The sequence below is a fragment of the Lactuca virosa genome, chromosome 9 (genome assembly GCF_052849685.1).
Source record: "Lactuca virosa cultivar CGN04683 chromosome 9, Lactuca_virosa_CGN04683_v6, whole genome shotgun sequence".
Lineage (NCBI taxonomy): Eukaryota > Viridiplantae > Streptophyta > Magnoliopsida > Asterales > Asteraceae > Lactuca > Lactuca virosa.
In genome coordinates, this window is record NC_136434.1 from 280697360 (window position 1) to 280709497 (window position 12138).

The following is a 12138-nucleotide window of genomic DNA, read 5'->3' on the forward strand; positions in this document are numbered from 1 at the left end:
ATTGAAAGTTATTTAAAAAAAAATATTTTTCCTTATTTTGAGACTGGATTCACACCAATATTCCTCTAATTCACTCAAACCAAGGTTCTGATACCAACCTGTAACACTCATAAAAATCACAAGGAATTTAAACTTTTAAAACAACCCAAATTCATAAATTGTTTACAATCATTGTTTTCAAAACATTTTCAAACATCAAAGTCTCCCAAAATCATAGGTCATGAAACAAGAGGATGTGTACGGTCACACCCACATCTTCCCGCGATCATCCTAAGTACCTGAAACATAACCCAAAACTGTAAGCCAACGCTTAGTAAGTTTCCCTAATGTACCAAAACATAACCAAACAAGATATACAATAACATCATATAAGGGTCCACAGCTAAAAGACTGGATTACCCCTGAACCCACATCATAAGTCTGCCTTGCCCTCGGGGCCTACAGCTTATGTATGGCCTGCTCCCTGCCCAACTCAGTCATCGGACTGAAATACCATTAAGCCCTCAATATGAGTCTGACATAACGCTCGGTCCCCAGCTTCTATCTGGAATGCTCATGAGTCCTCAGTATGAGTTTGGCATGCTCTACCCGGCCCTCAGCTCATATCTGGAATACTCCACGGTTTGTTGGCTACAGCACGGAGCAGTACAACCTTAAACCAACCCAATATGTCAACATATAACATATAATAAACATATACAGATAGTCATGCAGAAAAAATCACAGGTAGTCCTACAGATCTACCAGACTAGCATATCAATAACTAGCATAAACATGCATATCTATTCCACACTAAGCATCTCAGTGAATATCAAGATATCAAACCAATGGGCTGGCCCTGGTGCCTTCGAGCAACAAATATAGTGAGGAAAAACTCACCTCGCAAACTGGAAAAAAGTTGATGAGGTCTCAACTCCGAATCTCAGCCCCAACCATCTCCTATTCCAACCAAATTACCAATCTCAATCAAAAATCCCAAAATACCCTTAAGGTCAAACATGGTCATAGTCGAAGTCAAACAGGTCAAACTAACTAATTCAACTAAGTCAACCCAACCGAGTCAACCCAATCGAGTCAACTCAGCCGAATCGACTCAGAGTGAGCACGTGGGGCGTACACCGAAGGTACACTGGGCGTACTCGCATCCTCGCTTGTTGAACACCATCAGGGTGGTCGACCTTGTACACAAGGCATACTCCAAGTACGTGGGGCGTACTCCTAGAAACCCAAAACTTCCATTAAGAGCTTAATGGCTAAATCTCTTACGTACATATTGCATATCCATGGCTAAAATAATCTTAGGAGTCATAAAGTCTCTGACTTTATGACTTAGCATGTTCAATGAGTGCTTAACTCAAGGTCTTAATCCATTATGACCTTCTATATGATGCATGGAGCAAAACTAACCATTTGCAACCCACTTTTATGACTCAAGGCCCTTACAAAGGTCTGAAAGGACGACTTAATGGGTCAAGAACATGTTGTGTTCAAGAATCATCATTTTGGGACCAAAAAGAGAATGTAAAAAGCAAAAAACTAGATCTACAAGATGGAGTGGAAAATATGCAAGCTTTATACCTTTTTGAAGTTGCAAACAAGCTAGAAATCCCAGATCTACAAAGCACTCCACTCCAAGGTATTCACACCACCTTCTTCTTTCTTCAAAACCACTCCAAACTCTCTTAAAGGCTCACAAAATGGCTTCCTTTTGCTCTACGGTTGCTTGAGGGTTGAAATCTCTGAAAAGATTCTGGATAAGAATAGGGTTTGAGTATTTAATGTTGCTTAAATATGAACTAAGGCCCTAAAATTGGGGTTTGCATGCCACCCTCGTACGTCCAGCATACTAAGGCATGCCTTAGTATGCTTAGCGTACACACACGTACGCATGGCGTACTCATCCGGTACAATTTCCACCAAAAGCCACTTTGGGCCCGTTTTTACCATTTCTCAACTTATGGACCAAAATGCAACATACTAAAATCATAAAGCCCAAGATTAGAAGTACCTTAACATATGGATGTTACAATCTGCAAGGTTTTCTACCAACCAATCCATGTCGAGAATTACGTCGAACTCACTCAACTCAAAAGGCAATAGCTCTCGATGAAATTTGTTTATGTTCAAGTTGATAGTTATGGCCTCTAACCTATTGCCAACAATAACATTCCTACCACCAGCTACTTCTACTAAGATATGGGTACTTAGTCTAAGTTGTGATAATCTAAGCTTCCTACCAAATTCATGCGATATAAATGAATGATCTGCTCCAGAAATGAATAATATCTTTACAAGAATTTTATTAACTAAGAATGTACCTAAAGCAACATTGGTCTCTTCCTTTGCTTCGTTGAAGGTCATCTAATAACTTCGACCCTTGGGCTTTGGTGGCATGATCCTTGGGGTTGGTTTCTCAACCTCTAGGCATCCTACCTTCATGTTCCCCTCCTCTCCACAACTAAAACAAACTTTTCCTTTGACTAGGAAATTTATAGAAATATGTCCTTACTTTGAAAACTTATTCTTCTTCTTGCTATTGTTGTTGCTTCCCTCATCCTTCCTCTTTTCACCAACCTTTGTCCTGTCGGCAACTCTTTTCTTCATCATACTCTCCACAAATTTTGCAGCCCAGACGGCTACCTCAAAAGTAGGTGTCTTCTTCATCGACACAATGTACTCCCATGGTAATCCCTTTTCATACCAATCAATCTTGGTCAGTTCGTCCAGAAGAAGTGATAGGGCAAACTCGATTTTATTAGTGAAAGCGTTGGTATACTCATCCACCGATATGATTCCCTTTGTCAAAGCCAAGAATTGATTCTCCAATTACAACATCTTCTTAGCTGAACAAAACTTCCTCTTGAAATGGGACAAGAATTCGTCATATGTCAGCTGTAGTGGCTTGTTGGGGCACACAATCTTCCCAAACATGTTTCACCAACAAGCATTATGCCCTTGAACTACCTCACAACATAGGTGGTTTGCAGCTACCTCGTGCAACTACATGTTAAAAAAGCTGACTCCATCTTTGATATCCAGTCAGTTGGATCCTCTTTTCCATTGAAGGATGATGGCTTGGAATTCGTAAAATCCTTGTACTTGCACATTCCCCTTGGCTGATCATTCCTTCGGTTCTCCAATTCTTCTGGAGGAGGAAGTGGTCCTTTATGACTTTTCGAGTCATCATTTCCTTCCTGTACCGTCTCTGGTTGAGAAGGAATCGGTCCATTGTTGAGCTGTTCAATAACTACCGGCTCGTTGATCACTTGTGCTCCTCCTCTAGCATTATCTAGTTCTTGAGCTAAGAGCTCCATAAACTCACATCGCTGCTGATCAAGCATTCCTTGCATCATTGCCTGATCTTCATTCATCGGGATTCAAACAACGGCTTCTCCGGCGTTCAGACATGCTGGACCTCCTTTGTTATTTACGACTCTTCCACTCCTAGTGATTTTCATAACGTTCTATAGGCATAGAGGCAAGAAGTTTTAGAATAGTGATATACTACTTACTATATATACACACATTTGGCACATAATTAGTAGTTAAGGGATCTTCCTATAATATGCTAGTGCTAGTGTTTAAGGCAACTAGGGCATCTATCCAAAAGTAATTTATCACACGCCTCACCGATCATACTTAGCTTCTAATTTTAAGTCTATAATATTCATATATTCCTAGTTCGCTTAAACTAATGCTTTGATTACCAACTATAACATCCCCCATTTTTTAGAACCAATAAAAACATTTTCTTTACCCTTTATAAATTGAGATGCGGAAATTCCAAGTAAAATAAAACATTTTTTTAAGATAACAAAAGTTATTTTAATAAAAACTTGAGGATGGCATTCGTTCACATCCAAATATACGTTACAACAAAAATATAAAAAGTTCGGAAACTACTTATAACAGGCACATATCTATATTCCACTCGGAATCCTACCTAGACTACTGTAGCCTTGGTTCCACTACCTATGATGCATAAATATGAGTGGGTCAGGCTTGGGAAAACCTGGTGAGATGCATCGGTTTTTCAAGCCCATAATAATTTAATGATAATAAATAATATCATTCCTGCAACCAATGATATCAAAATTATATAAATATGAAATCTTGACCTAAGGCCAACTACCCAGCCCAACCGATCCTCATAAATCCTAAAATGGAACGATTATCTGGAAGAGTCACCCAACCTGATGAATCGTTTGAGCAACTGTTTGACTACACGGCTAGGGGAGTCCATGGCCAGTGTAAGTCATATAAGGCAACCAATGTTCAAAGATTTGAGAAATATGGTATCCCATTTTATCTACGTCCATAGGTTATAAGTCCATGCTAGCAACGTAATTCACTAGACCGCCTAGAATAGTCAAGTATTGTCATCTACTCTATTCGTTGACCCAGGCATACTTGCCAGTTGTCTGATCTGGACCCATCATTTCTGGTCATCCAAGAACGAGGAGAAACACTCAACTCTGATCTTACACACCTTACCCCCAATCGTGAGACTTAATCGTTATCCAACCTAATTTCAACTAAGTATTCTTTAAAAGTATAATTTTTAACCTAAGGCAAGACTTATAGTTAAGGCAATCGATTTCCAATACAGTTTCTAATTCAATAGTGTTACCCTAATTATACAAATAGCATATATCATAGATAATACAAGAAAGCATTCAATGTCCCATATAAATAATACATATATTTTAGATTATGATTTTGATAGTAACTACACACTCACCTAACAAAGTGTGTGCTGATTGGTGAATCGGGTAGAGCTTCTCCTTACACCTTTTCCAAAAGACCTAGATGTACATAACGCTAACTCTTAGTCTAATTTCATACTTCAGGAAACTATTATCCTACGGGTTTAGATTCCTCAACAGTCCCAAAGTCTACTTCAAGATCTAAATAAGCAATAACCAGGTATGATTATATCGGAGGTAGGGTCCGTTTGGTATATAGAGTAATACTATTTGGAAATCCCACTTTAAACACCTCACTAAATCCAGCCTAGACATTACTCTGGTAAGTAGATCAAGCAGTATAACGACTTGGAATCTTTGATAAATCTACTTATAAGTTCATAGTAACGACTTATAACTATGATTATAAATTACATGTAAGCATATTAAGTGTAGCTCGGTTATAGAGTACTATAGATGAGAACCGGGAACTAAGCGGGCAGAATACTGACTCGGGATCTCCTACTCAAAGGCTACTACTTAGATGAGTACTCAGGGGAGTCGCAGTGCTTCACCGTAGGTTATAATGAAGGAAAAATGGGCTAAGTGCTGAATATTTCAGAGAGAAATGGATGGAATAGTGTGAGGATTGAAGAAGGAATGAGATGCTATTTATAGGGAGATTTCTTGGGTATATACGCTGTGCACCATAGTCGCGCACTGCCCTCTTCGTCGGGACATAGTGAATTGTCGAAATGTTGGTCTAACACGTGGTGGAAAGTGGGTAGGGCCACGTGATCTTGTCGGGCGCTCCGCGCTCCTGATGCGCATGTATACCATTTTTTATATGTTCAAAATTATATAACTTCTTCATACCAACTCCAATTTTGACATTCTTTATATCACCGGAAAGCTCTCGACAAGATCCACAACTTTCGTTTAGACTCCTTTGGCTAATTTTGATATTATATTTTTCACACATGCTTAGACTGTTAAAGCCCATATAAAATAGCATAACTCTCTCATTTGGTGTCCATTTTTGATAGACTTTATACTGTTGAACCCCTATTAACGAGATCTTCAACTCTTGTTTGGATTATTTTGGCTAAAAGTTGATCGATCTAAAATTCGATTTTTGGGTTAAATACTATTATGCCGAATCTTAGAAAAATCATAATTTCGCCTCACGAAGTCAGATTTGGATGCTCTCTATATGCAAGCTCTCGTTTTAACGACTACTATGACTTTCGCTTAGATCACTAAGGCTAAAAAGTAATTTATCAAAAATTAACTTTTTGTGAGACGTAGAAACGTGCCGGTTTAATCGTGAAACTTCGAATAACCATAACTTCTTCATATAAAGTCGGATTTGAACGCTCATTATATCTCTGGTATACAACAACTAGGTTAAGATTATTTGTCCTAAGTAATCTTTTATCTTTGACGCGTATTTTAATTTTATTTATTTTATTATTAAATACCCATATAATTTACACATTATATCCTATAAAACATATAAGCATACAAATATATGAATAAACATTTCTTATTCATTCATATAAATGGTTGGCCAAAGTTATTACAGGCTATGACTAATCTAGCAAGAAACGTTGGCGTTAGACTATGACTTTCGTCTAGATTATTTATCCTAAATAGTCTTTTATTTTTGATGTTATTTTATCGCTTAACATTAATTTTTATATTAATATTTTTTAACAAATATGATATACTCCTAATATTTGTCTATATAGTGTGTATACGATAAATATTTATTAGCTCAAAATGTGTATGAAGAACAATTATTCTATTCAACGATTTTAATTGTTCAATGAAATGTATAATTATTATTATTGTACCTTAAACATCTAGCCCGAATTTAGGGGTGTTACAATATCAACCAATATTAACTTAGCTTAATATGGCTAAGTTTAAGCAAACAAAAAGATTTTAGAAATACTAAACATTCCAAGCTGAAAAAGATAAAAAAAATCCTAATCTTCAAGTATTCATCAAGCCCCAAAACCCTCCAAAAGTGTAGAGAATTCTCTCAAAAATTTGGATCCAAGATATCCCAAAAGAACCACACCAACCTTCCTTAAATAGCAGCCATATGTAAAATCTAAAAAATGCCCATACAGGGTCACGCGGGTCGAGTGACATTTTAGCCTTCCTCTTACACGAGCCGCATGAATTGGTCAAGATTGGGCCATTTTTGCTTCTTGGGACTATACTACATTAGTCCACTAGTCTAGTTCTTCTCCATCAGACTGTAAGCCCAAGAGTCTAAAAGATTGCATCCAAAATCGGTCCGATTTTCCTCTTTTTAATCGCCAATAGCTTAACCATCCGCTTGATTAACCAAATCCACAAAGTCAATTGTTGTATCCATCTTCTTTTAGTCCAAGGCCCATATTTTCTTCCATCCTCGATTCACCAACAAGCCCATTTTGTACCACCTCCAAAAATCACCAAGCCCAAGAGTCTTCTAAAAATCTAAAATTATAATCAAATATGTAACACTAGTCAAAATAGGTCAATAAACAATCACATGTGATTATGCCAATCATGTAATGTGATTTTGTTAAACTAGTAATGTGATAAGAGTGCTATGTAGTTCATGATAAATTCTAATACAAATATGAACTTTCTTTATGATACAACTCAAAGTATACGTCAATACGATTCCAAAAATATAGAGAACGTCTGAATCTGACTTAGCGTGAAGAAGTTATGATAAACCGAACACTATAAATCTATATAATAAGAGGAATTAAAAATAGAGATATAATTAGCTATTTGAGTCTAAAAGAGAGTTGTAGTACTCGTGAATACCTACGTGTGGATATAAAGAACGTCAAAAACGGAGTTCGCATGCGAAAGTTACGACCTTCCAAAGATTCAGCTGTCGGAAACCCTAATTTGACTGAACTCACGATGTGAGCACAGAAACTCACGACGTGAGGAGTCATTTTGCCACATTTCGGGTAAAGAAGGTGCGTGACGAGGCTACGAAGTGATAAGATCCAAACTCACGACGTGAACATTGATATTTCACGACGTGAGGAGTCATATGGCCACCTTCGGAAGCTAGAAGACGGATAGCAAGTCTACGAAGAGATAAGTTCCAAACTCACGACATGAACAAGGAGTTTCTCACGTCGTGAGGGCCAAAAATCTTACTATCAATAGCAAGTTCGACCCCAGCCATTCTTACACCTGAACTTCTTTCCTTTCTATCATTTTCTGAAGCCCTCTTGCATCCCGAGCCCCGACGACCTCGTACCGCTGACCGTTTCTGCTTAGATTACATAAAATCACGCTCTTAAGGTGAAATTCACGACCCCACTTTCTAATATTTTCGGGGGAAAACGCATGCTAAATATTGTATATACGTTATTATTATGTCTATATGATAGTATATTAGTATCAACGTAGATAGTCATAGTAACCGGGATATAGTTATTTCGTATCTGAAAATATACAACTATCGTAAAGTTGTTAGCATGTTATTGTTATAGTAGTATACTAATGTAGATCTTAAGTTATACTTAGGATTCTATATATATGTTGTGTGCGATATAGTTCCAGAGTTATACTCGGAAGTTTTATATGTAATTGATAAGTATGTTGTTATTGTTGGTTTTATGTCAAGATAAAACCTGGTTTTACTTCAAGTTATAGCTGTTATACTGCCTAAATGTTATGAAGTTAGGAGTAATGTTTAAAAGCATAGTCTAGTAACTTAGGGTTTTAGACATGAAAATGTTTTTGTTGTTAGAGCTATAGGAAGCCGTCAAAGTCTACACGAGCTACCTCATTCATCAACTAAGATTGGGGATCTTAGTGGAAGTCCTCTAACCTGTAACCGTTAATCCCGTGTGAGCGAGGAAGTCGTTTATGAATAAGATGCGGGTTGACGACCCCACTCGTGGTTGTTAATTACAACCCAAGACAAGCGAGTGACGATCCGTTCCTTTTATTTGTTATTGTTCCGGCGTCGATGAAGCGCGCGGTATTGTTTCTCATGGTAAATCATTAGTGTATTGTTTCTCTTGGTAAATCATGAGTGTATTGTTTCTCATGGTAAATCATGAGTGTGTTTTGTCAGAGGTTTTGTTGTCAAGCAGCGGTTACACACTCATGGTAGCAACTTGTTAGAAACATTATACTTTCTCGTATACAAGTATTAATGTTAATTATAAGTTCCCCCTACTTATACCCTAGGTACTACTTGTATATTAAGTAGATAATTATACCTAACACACATACCCGTATAGAATTGAAATAAGATTTATACGTAGCAACTTTCGTTTGTATGGAATTACAAACACTTATATTCATAGTATATGAGACTTATAGGTAAACTACTTATTTGGTAAGTAAAATTTTATACCTAGGATATATATACTAAACGTTGGAGAGTCAAAATGATACTTTCAAAACTATATTTTTGAACTTGGAAAATGTATTATTTTATGGAGTCATAACCTATGAACTCACCAACTTTATGTTGACGTATTTTAAATTGCATGTGTTTTCAGGAAGTTGATAACTATGATACGAGAAATGACGTTACACTGCCCGGTGTTTCCGCTGACGGCCAGGGTGTGACAGATTGGTATCAGAGCTATTAACTATAGTGAATTAGTACTTTCTTAAGAAAGCACGACTATAGTTTAGGGCTTACTATGTTAGGTTTAGGTATATCCCTTAACTTACAAATAAAAAGTATTAGTAATTATACTACTGAAGGACTACTTACGGGAGCGGTGACAGGATAGACATGTCACGTTGGGTTGATGGATTTCAGAATGGATATAGGCTAAAATGATCCTGCCCACCGACTGTCCTGACTGGCCGGTGCCTTATCAGCTAGACCTGAAGTAACAAACAATAATTAATAATACCCATGAACATAACAAACACAAAGATATAGAGTTAAGTATGAACTCAGTCCCGCGATGAGAACACATGTATAACCCAAAAATATAGAAAACCTAAACCCTCGATAGCAATACAACGCAATGTTTTAGGTCAAACTCCATAATCGAGTTTTATTGTATATGGGATGAACCACAACTAAATGTAGACTGATCACCTATGTTTAATTATGGTTAGACCGATGCACAACTAAAACTGGATACAGTGTTTGATAGACTAAAACACCTTAATATTCTAGAAGATTAGAGATAGATCTCAGATTAGGATACCATCAACTCAGAGTACAAGAAGATGATGTTCCGAAGACAACATTTAGGACTCAGAATGGTCAATCTAAGTTCCTAGTTAAGCCTTTGGATTGACAAGCGCTCCAACAATGTTCATGGACCTCATAAATAGTGTTTGCAAACCACACTTGGATAAATTCGTGATAGTGTTTATCGATGATATATTGATATATTCACGAACAAAGGAAGAAAACGGTCAACACTTGCAAATAATCTTGGAACTACTGAGAAAAGAAAAATTATACGCCAAATTCTACGAATGTGAATTTTGGATTAGAGAAGTACAAATTTTTAGAACATGTAGTTAGTAACAAAGGGATTCATGTCGAACCCTCCAAGGTTGAAGCAATCAAGAATTGGGAAGCACCGAAGACGCCAATAGAAGTGTGTCAATTCTTAGGACTTGCTGACTAATACCGTAGATTCATAGAGAATTTCTCCAAAATAGCCAAGCCGTTTACAACACTAACCCAGAAGGATATGAAGTTCAACTGGGAAGTCAAACAAGAAGCTGCTTTTCAGAAACTAAAGCAAATGTTGTGTAGTGCACCAATCCTATCCCTCCCAGATGGGACAGAAGATTTAGTCGTATACTATGATGCATCAAATCAAGGATTGGGATGTGTGTTGATGCAAAGAGGAAAAGTTATCGCCTACGCATCGCGACAACTTAAGGTGCATGAGAATAATTAAACTACCATGACCTTGAATTGGGAGGTGTAGTTTTTCCACTGAGAATTTGGAGACACACAATTAGCCAGAGAACATATAGGTAATACCTTATGTGTCGAGCCAAAAATAATCCACGAGACAAACTCACAAGATCGTGCAAATTAAGGATCGATTAAAGGGAGCACATGATCGTCAGAAGAGCTATGCTGACGTAAGACGTAAGCCTTTAGAATTCCAAGTTGGAGATAAAGTAATGTTGAAGGTCTATCCTTGGAAAGTCGTAATTCGATTCAGGAAACGAGGAAAACTAAACGCACGGTATATAGGACCTTTGTCTAGCAACAATTGGTTATGTCGCATACCAACTCAAGTTGCCTCAAGAACTAAGTAATGTGCATGATGTTTTTCACGTATCAAATCTCAAAAGATGTCTATTCGATGACACTCTTGTTGTACCTCTCGACGAGATACAAGTCAATACCAAACTCAACTTAGTAGAAGAACCTGTCGAAATCATCGATCGATACGCCAAACGATTAAAACAAAGTCGTATTCCCAAAGTGAAAGTTCGATGGAACTCTTTACGAGGATCTGAATTTACTTGAGAACGTAATGATCAGATGAAACAAAAAAACCCCCAACTATTTAAGAAAACCCCATCCATAAGATAAATTTCGGGACGAAATTATTCTAACGGGGGGAGAATGTAACACTAGTCAAAATAGGTCAATAAACAATCACATGTGATGATGCCAATCATGTAATGTGATTTTGTTAAACTAGTAATGTGATAAGAGTGCTATGTAGTTTATGATAAATTCTAATACAAATATGAACTTTCTTTATGATACAACTCAAAGTATACGTCAATACGATTCCAAAAATATAGAGAACGTCTGAATCTGACTTCGCGTGAAGAAGTTATGATAAACCGAACACTATAAATCGCTATAATAAGAGGAATTAAAAATAGACTTATAATTAGCTATATAAGTCTAAAAGAGAGTTGTAGTACTCGTGAATACCTACGCGTGCATATAAAGAACGTCAAAAATGGAGTTCGTATGCGAAAGTTACGACCTTCCAAAGATTCAGCTGTCAGAAACCCTAATTTGACTGAACTCGCGACGTGAGCACAGAAACTCACGACGTGAGGAGTCATTTTGCCACATTTTGGATCTAGAAGGTGCGTGACGAGGATACGAAGTGATAAGATCCAAACTCACGATGTGAACATTGATATTTCACGACGTGAGGAGTCATATGGCCACCTTCGGAAGCTAGAAGACGGATGGCAAGTCTACGAAGAGATAAGTTCCAAACTCACGACGTGAACAATGAGTTTCTCACGTCGTGAGGGCCAAAAATCTTACTATAAATAGCAACTTCGACCCCAGCCATTCTTACACCTGAACTTCTTTCCATTCTCTCATTTGCTGAAGCCCTCTTGCATCCCGAGCCCCGACGACCTCGTACCGCTGACTGTTTCTGCTTAGATTACATAAAATCATGTTATTAAGGTGAGTTTCACAACCCCACTTTCTAATATTTTC